Below are 11635 nucleotides of genomic sequence, written 5' to 3' on the forward strand. Positions count from 1 at the left end.
AGTGTCAGAGTATAATGTGATTCTTCTCCTTAAGCTCAGGTTTTTAGTGATTTGCCCACTTTCTTTCTTCCTCCTTCCCTCTCTTCTTGCTTCCCTCCCTCCCTGTTCTCTCTTTCTCTCTCTCTCCCTCAACCATCTGTCTACCTATCCTCATCACCTCTCCAACAAAAATCTCACCAGTTCTAGGGTATATTTTAGATAGATTTCTGCAGGTTGACTACGTGATAACCAATCTAAGTGAATGAACCATGATTTTCTTAACAATTATCTTGCTATTAAGGTTTATTTTAATTTTTCATAAGTAATGCTGCAAACGAATGTGCTCATGACATTTCTTTTCCAAATTTGGATTTTTAAAAAAGATAACAGTCCAGTTGAGTTCTTGGACTTTGGGCTTTCCCTTTGTGGTGATTCACAGACCCAGTCCCCTTCCATCTGTGTGTGCCCAGCCCCTAGGGCCTCCAAGTCTGCTTCCAGCCAGCAGAAGGGAAAGAGTTGCGGAAGGTACTTAATTCTCAACCACATTGCCTGGAAGTGGCATCCATCCTATTGGATGCCAGAAAGTGGCATCCTTTCTGTTTACATTCCATTGATGAGAACTTGTCGCATGTCCACACTTGGATGTGTGAGGGTCTGGCTGAATATATAACTGTATATTCTCAAAGGAGCACCATGAATTTTTGGTGGACAGTTAGTCTTCTCTGCCATTATAGACTTTTAGTGGTATAATGATTGTTTATTTTGATGACTTGGTACATTTTGCCCAATAGCTCCTACAACCCCATTGAAGTATTAATATTTTCATTTTATTTATTTCTGATTATAAACAAAGACATGCAGTTGGTCTTAGTCAATTCCAATAACCTATTTATAGGACTTGTCCATTATATGCAAAACCAATGTGGGTACTACTCCAATTTTATTTTTCTTGGACTAATTCTGCCTGTCACCTTTTAGTTTAATCCTTTGAGCACTCTGGTTAATTATTTTGGCATCTGTTACTATGTGGAGCAATTGGCTGAGACTTTATCTCAATGATGGCCTGTGAAACAGCAGGAGAGATTGGCTTAACTGATTTCAAAAAGATTAAAAAGAAGCCAATAACTAAATAAATTGGTTTTCCTCCAAGAAGATTCAGAACCGCAAAAATATCTCAGCTTAACTATAGGGTCTTATTCAAAATAAAAAATAACTTAGTATTATCTGGAATATTTTCATTCATCATTTTTCCTTTTCCTGAGTTATTTTGTATATGTCTGTGGTTGCTTTCAAAAATGATTATAATTAAGATGTCACTCTTTCTAGATAAATAATTTTGGGGCTTCTTTTTCAAAGACTCTAAGATTTAAGCATTGGTTTAAAATACTTCCACCCAACTCACCCCTCCCATCTAAACAAAAATCCTTGCATGTGTTTTAAATGTTAATATTACTGTTATAATGCTGTTAAAGAAATAGCAAAATTTTTGCTCAGCCAAAATGAGTCTCAATTTTAGTTGATCCAATCCTATTATAATATTTTTCCTTTGGGAAATTAAAGGGTATGATAAAGCTTAGTGAAGATCAAGACATTTTGATGTCAGCTATATATATTTAATTGGAATATCTCTGAAGCCACAGACCAAGTAAATTTCACAATGTTGGGGGGGGGGAATTGATGAAGTAGAGTAAGGAAATTGTGCAAGATTCATTCATTCATTCATTTCATTTATTTGATAAATATTGAGTCATCTATCATGTGCCCAACACTGTTCTAGTTGGGGTCTAGCTAGATATATTTAGGGATCTAGAAGCCTCTAGCTTGGAATGCACTGGAGAGTGAAACAAAGATACATGTTTTTGTGAGGCTTACATTTTAGCAGAGTGTGAGAGTAAGAATAATAAGTACATAAATTACATAGTGGAAAGTGATAAATATCCTACTCCGCTTTATGAAGAGAATATTATTAATAATCTGTGGTTACATTATAAATGTATCATCTCAGAGTGAAAATTAGTGTGGGGTAAGGAGATAAATTTTAAATGAGGTGACCAGGGTAGGCTTGAGAGGTACATTTAAGACCTAAAGGACAGGAAGAAGTAAGCCAGGCACAGATCTCAGGGAGGAGATTTCTAGCAAAAGACATCAGTGGAAAGGCCCTGAGGCTGGCGTATACCTGTGATTTGAAGAACAGAGAGAGAGAGTAAATGTGGTTGAATTGAAGTTGTAGGGGGTAGATAGAAAGGGATGAAGTCAGAAAGGAAATGGGGGATGTTGGACAGATAAAGTAAAGTCTTGGAGACCATTGTCCATTGTAAAGACTGACTTTCATTTTGAGAGAAATAGAGGCCCCTAGGGGGTTTTGAGCAGAGGGGTGACATTCTGAATTACATTTCTGCAAGATCATCCAGGCTGCTGTGTTAAGAATAGGCAGCAGGGAAGCAAGGGCAAAAGCAATATTCTAGGCACAAGATGTTGGTATATTGGACCAGGGAGGTGGTAGTGAAGGTGATGAGAAATGGTTGCTTTCTGATTATGTTATGTAAATAGAACCTATAGGATTTCCTGATGGATTGGATATGAGGTCTGAAAGAAAGAGAAGAGTCAAAGATTCTGTGGTAGCTCGTATTATTGCCAAAATTCTTGCTGACCCTTCCTTCCTGTGGCACCCATCCCCCCTTGCACCCCACTGACATCAGGGTTGGACATGTGACTTGCTCTGTCTGGTGGATTAGGAAGTGATGTGCCGGTTTTCAGCAGAATCATTAAGCACCACCATGTGACAGCTCTTCTGCCCTCTGCCATGAGAAAGGCATTGTCCCAGATGGGGCTGCTCCTTCAGCCTGGATCCTGGAGTGAAAAAGACATGAAACAGAGCCACAACCCACCTTTTGCTGATAAGTGACATGAGCAGGCAAAAAATATTGTTGTCAGCTTCTGAGATTTTTGGTTTTTTGTTCTTATGACATAACCCAGTGAAAGTTCATGGATACAGATGCCTTTGTCCTCAGCAACTAAAAAAAAGGAGTTTCCATTGACTAAGATGGGAAGATTATCGGGGGTGAGAGTAGGTTTCCAAGGGAAAATTAAGAGTTCAGTTTTGAACATGTTAAGTTTGAGATGTCTGTTGTATAGTACGTTAAGGTAGGGATATTGAGTAGGCAATTGGATGTAAGAATCTAAAGTTCAGGGGAGAGGCTCGGGCTGCAGATACAAATTTGGGGGTCCTCATAATAGAGGTTTCTAAGGCCATAGGTTTGGTTAAGATCATCAAGAGAGTGACCATAACCAGAGAAGAGCAGGATTACATGAGAGGTCATTACAGACTTCATCAAGAGCGTTTTCTCCTGGCAGGGAAGCCTGAGTGGTGAATTTGAGAAGGAATGTGAGGGAAAAAATTGGCAACAGCAGCGATAGTTAATTCTCTGGAGTTTTGCTCTTAAGGGGAAGGCAAGAAATAGATAATTAACTGGAGTCAGACATTGGTTGGATCGAGTGAAAGAAATGGGATGAAAACAACAGAGCAGATGTTCTTCTTGAACAGTTGAGCACAATCCTTTTCTTTCTCTTGGCCTGTTTCTCAGTTTTAAAGAGTGGAAAGAAGCTACTATTTATTGCGCTTTTAAAATATGCCATATATGTATCAGCGGTCCCCAACTTTTTGGTGCCAGGGACCAGTTTCTTGGAAGACAATTTTTCCAGGGAGGGAGGCAGGGCTGGTAGGCAGAGTTCAGGTGGTGATGCCAGTGATGGGGAGTGGCTGTAAATACAGATGAAGCTTTGAAGCTTCACTCGCTCACCTGCCGCTCACATCCTGAGCCTGTCCATTCTTAAGTTTCATGGATGACAATTTTTCCACAGACGGGGGTGGGGTGGGGGCGGCGCAGCAGAGCTCTGTGGTCCAGGGGTTGGGGACCGCAGCTGTGTATGACACTAAGCATATTCATATATTCATTTACTCCTCATAATCATATTGTGAAGTAACTATGAGTACTTTTCAGGGTCTCTGAAAATGAAGTAACAACGCCACATAACTAGTACATGGGCAAGCTGAGACTCAATCATTAATCTCACTTTCGACAAAATCTGTGCCCTTTTTTCTCTTGTAATTGCCTCCCAAAAAAGTTAAAATGTTCTCTGTGAAGCAAACTTCATGAACATTTTCTGTATTGCTTCTCAACTGGCAAAGTACGGTATGAAATAAAATTGCCACTAGCAGATGACTTTGTCTTCCCCACGCCATTGTCCAATGTCAACCATTGAGCCATGTTCTGCATTGTTGGCTCTAAATTAAGAGTTCTTGTCCAACCTGACATTTGAATGTAAGTTCATCACTGGTATTGTCTAGAAAACTTCAAACTTGCCAAAATGTCAGGTGAAAATTTCAGTCATTTTTTTTAAACCCAAGCAACCAGTTATCAATCTAACAGGTTGCTTTAAAGTTTGATAGAAATTTCGTGAATTCATAATGATGATTGAATATGTGTGATGTGATGCTTGAAAGTGGTTTCCTAGTGCAAAAGCCACTTCTGCTTCTGTGTTGGTTTGTTTAATTCCCACCATCCAAAATAAGCAGATGGATCAGGTGGCATTGGCTGGGCTCTCATAATATTAGCTTCTGTGGTAAGAATCTTTTTTAAAAAGTCTCTTTCAATAGATGATGTAACTACAGGCCTGAAAACTCATCATGCCTTGCCATATTAAAAAAGATATAGCAACACCTGGTTTTTGTTGAAATGTAAAAGAATAGACAAGGTGTTTTAGTCTGCTCAGGCTGCTGTAAGAAATATGTCATCAACTGGGTGGTTTATAAACAACAGAAATGTATTTCCTACAGTTCTCGAGGCTGGGAGGTCTAGGATCAAGGTGTCAGCAGATTCAGTGTGTGGTGAGAACCATTCCTCAGAGATGGTGCCTTCTCATGGTGGGAGGGACAAACAGACTCCCTTGGTCCTCTTTTATAAGGGCACCAATCCTGTTTATGTGGGCTCTGCCCTCATGACCTAAATACCTCCTAAAGGTACCACCTCTTAATACTATCTCATTGGGGATTAGTTTTCAACATATAAATATCTGGGGGGCACAAACATTCAGACCACAACATAAGGGTATAAATTGGTACGTTTTTTGAAGGTTACAGTAACTTCTGCTATTTTAATATAAACAATGATTTCTAGAGGTGAGTAGAAGTTAGTGCATATAAAGTCTGTTCAGGGTCTGTTAAAGTGGTGTGGTTTATTGCAGAGCTTGAATTGACAATGGGGACACTTGTATAAAGGACAGTGAGTTATCAGGAAAATAAGGGAATATACATAAGGTTCTTCACATCCTAAAATTATGTGTTATACTTAGCCACCATGGGGGGAGCAAAACAAACTTTCATTTGCAGTGGACCATGGAGTTAATTCGATCTGTGCATCAAACCTTCCAATTCCCCTTCTGGCCATAGGGATGTCCATGTCACCCAAGTAGGATCAATCAGAGGCCTTCCCTGGGATTATGTTGATTTTTTCATGGTTGGAAAGGACATATTCTTTTTTTCCCAGTAGGGTACAAAACTATCAATGGCCATGTTCCTGCCACCCAGGAAAGACTTGTCTGCCATAGAAAGTAACGAGATCTGTTAACATGAAAAACAAGCTGAGATAAGGTGATATAAGAGAGAGACATTAAATTCAATCCCTGGTTCTAATTCCTGAGGCCCAGGTTTCTGAAGCTCATCCTTAAATTTTGTAAACACTAACTTTTCAAAAATTGCTATACTATATAAAATCCATTGATTTTCATACTTCAGCTCTGATCCAGTGAAAATATCAACTGCTTAAATTACTGCGATCTGTAAAGAAGTGTGGCTTAGCTTGGCGTCTTACTCAGCCTTGGCTGCTATAATGAAATACCACAGACTGGGTAGCTTAAACAATAAATATTTATCTCACAGTTCCAGAGGCTGAGCAGTCTAAGGTCAAGGTGCCATCAGGATCAACGTCTGGTGAGGGCTCTCTCTCTCATTTGCAGATGGACACCTTCACACTGTGTCCTCACATGGGAGAGAAAGCAGCAGCTCCAGAGTGTGTGTAAGAAGAGGGGCCAGCTCTGGTCCCTTTTCCTATTTTTATAAGGTCACTAATCCCATCATGGGGATCCCACCCTCACAACCTCATCTAAACCTAGTTACCTCCCAAAGACCTCACCTCCAAATGCTCTCATATTAGGGGATAGGACTTCAACATATGAATTTTGGGGGGAAACACCAACATTCAGTCCATAACACTTGGGAAGAGACTTTAGAGTAAAATAGAGGAAGACAAGAATGTTGCTGCCCAACCAGGTTCATTTGCCTGTTGCCTAAGAGGAAGCCAATACACTGAGTCAGCAGGAATCACAGCACAGAAAAAGAGTTTTATTCCACATAGCACTAAGCAGGGAGATGGGAGAAATTTCGCAAATCCACCTCCCCAAGAATTTGGGAGACAGTGTTTTTAAGGATAGTTTGGCAGGCAAAGGATCAGGCAATTAGGTTTGTTAATTGGAGCAAAATTATAGGGATGTAGAAATCATCTTCTTGTGTTGCTTCAGTCCCTGCTGAGGTCACAATTCTAGATGAGTCAGTTTCTTGGTATGGGTTGCTGGTCTGGGTGGGTCAACCAATCCACTGGAATGTGGGGAAGGTATCTTAAAAACTATCTTTAGGTTTCAAAAAGGTGATGTTATCTACAGAGAAAGTTAAGAATCTTTATGGAGACCAGCTAAGGGGAGAAGTTAAGAATCTTTATGACCACCAGCTGCGTGGCTCCGGAGTGGCAATTATAGAGAAGCAAATAGGGGGACAGTTATTATCATTATTTTTAGCTAGGCCCTTACCATTGTTCTCACCCTGCACCCCATTATTGACTTGTGCGAAAGGTGGTTTCAAGAAGGGAAGAAGGAAGAAATGAATGAGCAAAAAGAAGGAGGTGAAGAAAAAAGATGAAATTTCTATTCCTCTAAAAAACTTTCCCTCCAAATTCCATGGGTCAATAAATTCTCTCTCTCTCTTTCTCTCTTATTTAACCTATTTTAAATTAGGTTTCTGTCACTTGCAACTGAAAGAATCCTGGTTAATTCACTGCTCTTTCAAGAGTGTTACAAGAACTATTCTAGCATAGAATTATAGAATTAAGTAATTCAGGATACATTCCTGATGGGAATTCTCCCAACTCTGTTGTTCAAATAGTGTCTTTATCCAGTGAGTCCCTCTCACGATGCATAATAAATCCCAACTGTAATTTCTGTCCTTTCTTGAATAAACATGAGGGGGAAATCTTATTGAGAACTTTCAGAAAAGAGCTGATGAAAATTCAAAATGAAATTCAAAAGGAAATATTAAAACTTAATCACTAAATAAAAGCATGGGTCTACAGGTTCTGAGAGATGCCAATTAAAGATAAAAATAATATAAATATGGAAAGATGTAAACTTTTAGGAAAAATTCTTCATTTTCTGACAAAGTTCATTTTACATTCCATTTCAGTTTAACCAGACTCTTTCTCCTATAATCCCTCCTCAATTTTTTTTGTGTTAACGTCCAACTCTGCTTCATGAAGAGGATGTTATTAATATTATAATTTTCCATTACATTATAAATGTATCATCCCAAAGCTTGGGGTTTTATTAATATTCTCTGTCATGGTGAGGATCTTGCCAGCTGGTTTTTTGCTTAGGCAAAAGAAAAGTGAACTAAGAAAGTGATGAATGAAGCTACGCAATTTTGAAAATGACTGAATCTTTCTGGCCTTCATTTGAGTTAAAAAAGAAAAAAATTGCAAGAGTTAGAATGTTTTAAAAAAAGTAATAAATGAAATAAAATTCTAAACAAAATTAAAATGCATAATCTATGTTGACGAATGCAATTCCAGAAGAAATTAGAGCTTGTTCTTTGGAGAACTCTTAGGAGAATGTACGCTCCTCTTCCAGAGCATTACATTTTCCTGATTCTGTAAAAATGACACGATGTCCAACTTGCTTGTCATCCCTCTTATGAAGTTAGCTGTCCTTTGGTTGCAAATAAGTTCTAATTTAAGGGAGGATGAGCCAAACAACCCATTGTGTTGCAAAGAGGAAAAAGGGATGTGCAGGCCAGAGGAACAAGCTGGTTGACAGCAAGTCCTTTCTCTTCCCAATTATTTCCAGTTTCAAATTGTAGATTGCATGCTCTGGAATCCTAGGGCTAGAATGGTGGGAAAGAAAGGGGTTGTTTTTCACCCCGACTAGCCTTGATTTCCAGCTCTTACACTTGCTAATTATGTGAACTTTGCGAATTCCTTAAACTCTCTGAACCTTTGTTGTTTTTTTAAAAAATAATGAGGATGAAAATACGTTTTCCCCAAGCTATGCAGATAGATGTAAACAGGTGTGAAGTGCTTCATAATGCTCATGGTACAAGGTGACTTCTTTATTTTAGAAGTGGAATCCAGCTCTCAGCTCTATTTTTCAAAGTCTCTGTAAGTCCAATGTTGAGACAACAGGGGTGAGGTCACGGATTTCAATCTATTATTGTCACTACTGGAATTTATACAGGTGGGTAACTCTAATCATAGCAGAGAGTAGATCTCTGTATGCCAGGTTGGCCAGAGAGACCCTCACTGATGTTCCCCAGGGGCCCTTGCAGCTTCCACCATACCAGACGCTCAGACCCTCTGTAGGACTTCCCATTCCTGCTCCCCAACATCTTGGGGGAACCACATTCAGGGATTGGGCTGCTTTTTCTTCACCCCTTGAAGACCACAACCCCTTTCCCATCCACCCAGGCTTATCTCTTCAAGTGCCTTTGAAAAAAGCCTGCTAATTCTCTGCTGGGAGTGAAAGAAGTGCAGATCTCCAAGACTGCCGCCCTTTCTTTTAATTGCAGCAGAGATGACAAAGTAGCTAATTTTTTGGGCAGGTCATTCAGTCACATTAACTTTTAGGAAAATTGCCCTGCTGTGTAAGCTATAAACATTTCCATACTTTTCCAGCTACAATCCAGTGAGAGCTGGAGTTGCTTAAATTGTGCTTACATTTGATTTGAGAAGAGATTTTATAGGAAGACAGAAGAATGGGGGAGGAAAGGAAGGGATGGAAGGAAAGAGGAAGAACAGAAATGAAGGAGAGGAAGGAGGAAGAAAAAGATTAAATTTCTAAGTCCCCTTGGAAATGTTCCGCAACCTAAGGAAAATTATCTCCTAACAGTCATGAATGTGGTGAGGATGCGGAGAGACAGGAGACCTCATATGCTGCTGCTGGGAATGTAAAATGGTGCAGTTGCTATGGAAAAACAGTTTTGTAGTTCCTCTGAAAGCTAAATATAGAATTGCCATGTAACCCAGCAATTCCACTCCTTGGTACATATTCCCAAGGGAAGTGGAAATATACGTCCACACAAAGCTTGTGCATGAATATTCTTGGCAATATTATTCATGATAGCCAAATGTCCATGAACTGAGAAATGAATAAAGTAAACGTGTTATATCCGTATGATGGAATATTATTCAGGTATAAAAAGGAAGGAAGTACTGATGGATGCTACAACATGATGGGCCTTGAAAACATTATGCTAAGTGAAAAAACAGAATGCCATAGGTTATATGATTCCATTTATATGAAATGTCCAGAATAGGCAAATCCATAAAGATTGAAATTGCCTTGGGCTGAGCAGATGGAGGGAATTGAGAGTGACTGCTGATGGGTATGAGGCTTCTTTTGGGATGTACCAGAATTAAATATTGGTGATGGTTGCATAGTCTTGTGAATATATTAAAAAACCATTGAATTATACCTTTTAGAATGATGAATATTATGGTATATGAATAATATAGGTCAATTCAAAAAATGAACTATATAGGACAGAGTGAGCATCATTCCTTGAGCACCCATCAATTTATAGAAGCTACATTTAGCAGGGTCTTTAGCTAATAACATTGACCAGTTACTAAACATTGTGTTCCATTCTGATTCTCATAACAAAAGAGCAAGGCTATATTTTATTATCCCATGTTTTAGGTAAGGAATAGAGGAGAATCAGAGAAGTCAGGTGACGTGTCTGAAATTCCTTGGCTAGTGGACTAACTCTGAGCCTGAGACTGATGAACTATGCTTGGGAATACAGGTCTTGTGAATTCTATCCCAGCTTCCGCTGCTCCCTGTTGCCCTGGCCCTGACTCAGTATGGTCTCAATTAGCATCCCGGGGAGGTCTACCCCATTTGTGGATTTAACTGCTGACAATCAGGGTCATTCAGGGGTGGGGGCAGAGCATCATGGGAAATGAGAATGGCACCACCCATGCTGACCACCGAACCTGCTCCTGGGCTGTTTCACTGGGGTAGGGAAAGGTATGGATTTGGGGTAAAGTGTTGGAAGGACATGAAAGAATAGTTTTGAGGCACACTCTCTGATATTGATGAAGATTTGGGGAACAAACTCTGCCAAAAAGAGAGCTAGAGACCTGCCCAGGTATCCCTTTGTAACTGAGTTCAATCTTGTACCACTCATTGCCACAAGACAGTAAATAAGTCGACAGGCAAGGTAAGCAACTTTTATTTGGAGAGCCAGCAAACCAAGAAGGTGGCAGACTAATGTCCCAAAGAACCATCTTAAGTTAGTATGAACTTTAGGCTCATTTTTGTCTTAAGGGAAGGGAAAGGAGGGCGTTGGGTTGCAAGAGGCAACCGAGGACAGCAGGCATTTGACCGTCAGTGAGGGTCTGAGGAGGTTGTAAAACTTCTTTGCTCTTGATCAGTTAACTGTGGAGGACGAAGCTCAGGATGTTCCTAAAAATCTTTAACATAGCATTGTTACTTGTGTGTATACCTTTCTTATCTCCCTGGGAGTTAATTTTGGAAAAGGGACAATTGTCACCTTTCTTCTAGCCTATGTGCAGAGCTCAGCAGACAGAGTCTCACTCTGTTGTCCGGGCTAGAGTGCCGTGGCATCAGCCTAGCTCACAGCAACCTCAAACTCCTGGGCTCGAGCAATCCTCCTCCCTTAGCCTCCTGAGTAGCTGGGACTACAGGTATGTGCCACCATGCCCGGCTAATTTTTTTCTATATATTTTTATTTGTCCAGCTAATTTCCTTCTATTTTTTTTTTTTTTTTTTGAGACAGTCTCACTCTTTTGCCCGGGCTAGAGTGAGTGTCGTGGCGTCAGCCTAGCTCACAGCAACCTCACACTCCTGGGCTCAAGCAATCCTTCTGCCTCAGCCTCCCGAGTAGCTGGGACTACAGGCATGCGCCACTATGCCCGGCTAGTTTTTTCTATATATTTTTAGTTGTCCGATTAATTTCTTTCTATTTTTAGTAGAGACGGGGTCTCGCTCTTGCTCAGGCTGGTTTCGAAGTCCTGAGCTCAAGTGATCCTCCTGCCTCGGCCTCCCAAAGTGCTAGGATTACAGACGTGAGCCACCGTGCTGGCCAGCAGAAGCTTTTAACCTACAGGATATTACCGCAGGGGTCAAAAGCAAAATGGAGCTATTAAATAGTTATGCTAAGATTCCCTTCTACTGTTACACTTTCCCAAATTCATATACGGAGGCCATTTGCTTTTAGGGTTCCCTCTCTGCATAACCCCAAATGTGCTTTCAGGAAATGATCTATAAGAGAATTCTCAAGTTGTATTGCTCTTTGGAAAGTGAAATGCTGAGC

The sequence above is a fragment of the Propithecus coquereli genome, unplaced genomic scaffold, assembly GCF_000956105.1.
Source record: "Propithecus coquereli isolate 6110/MARCELLA unplaced genomic scaffold, Pcoq_1.0 Scaffold115, whole genome shotgun sequence".
Lineage (NCBI taxonomy): Eukaryota > Metazoa > Chordata > Mammalia > Primates > Indriidae > Propithecus > Propithecus coquereli.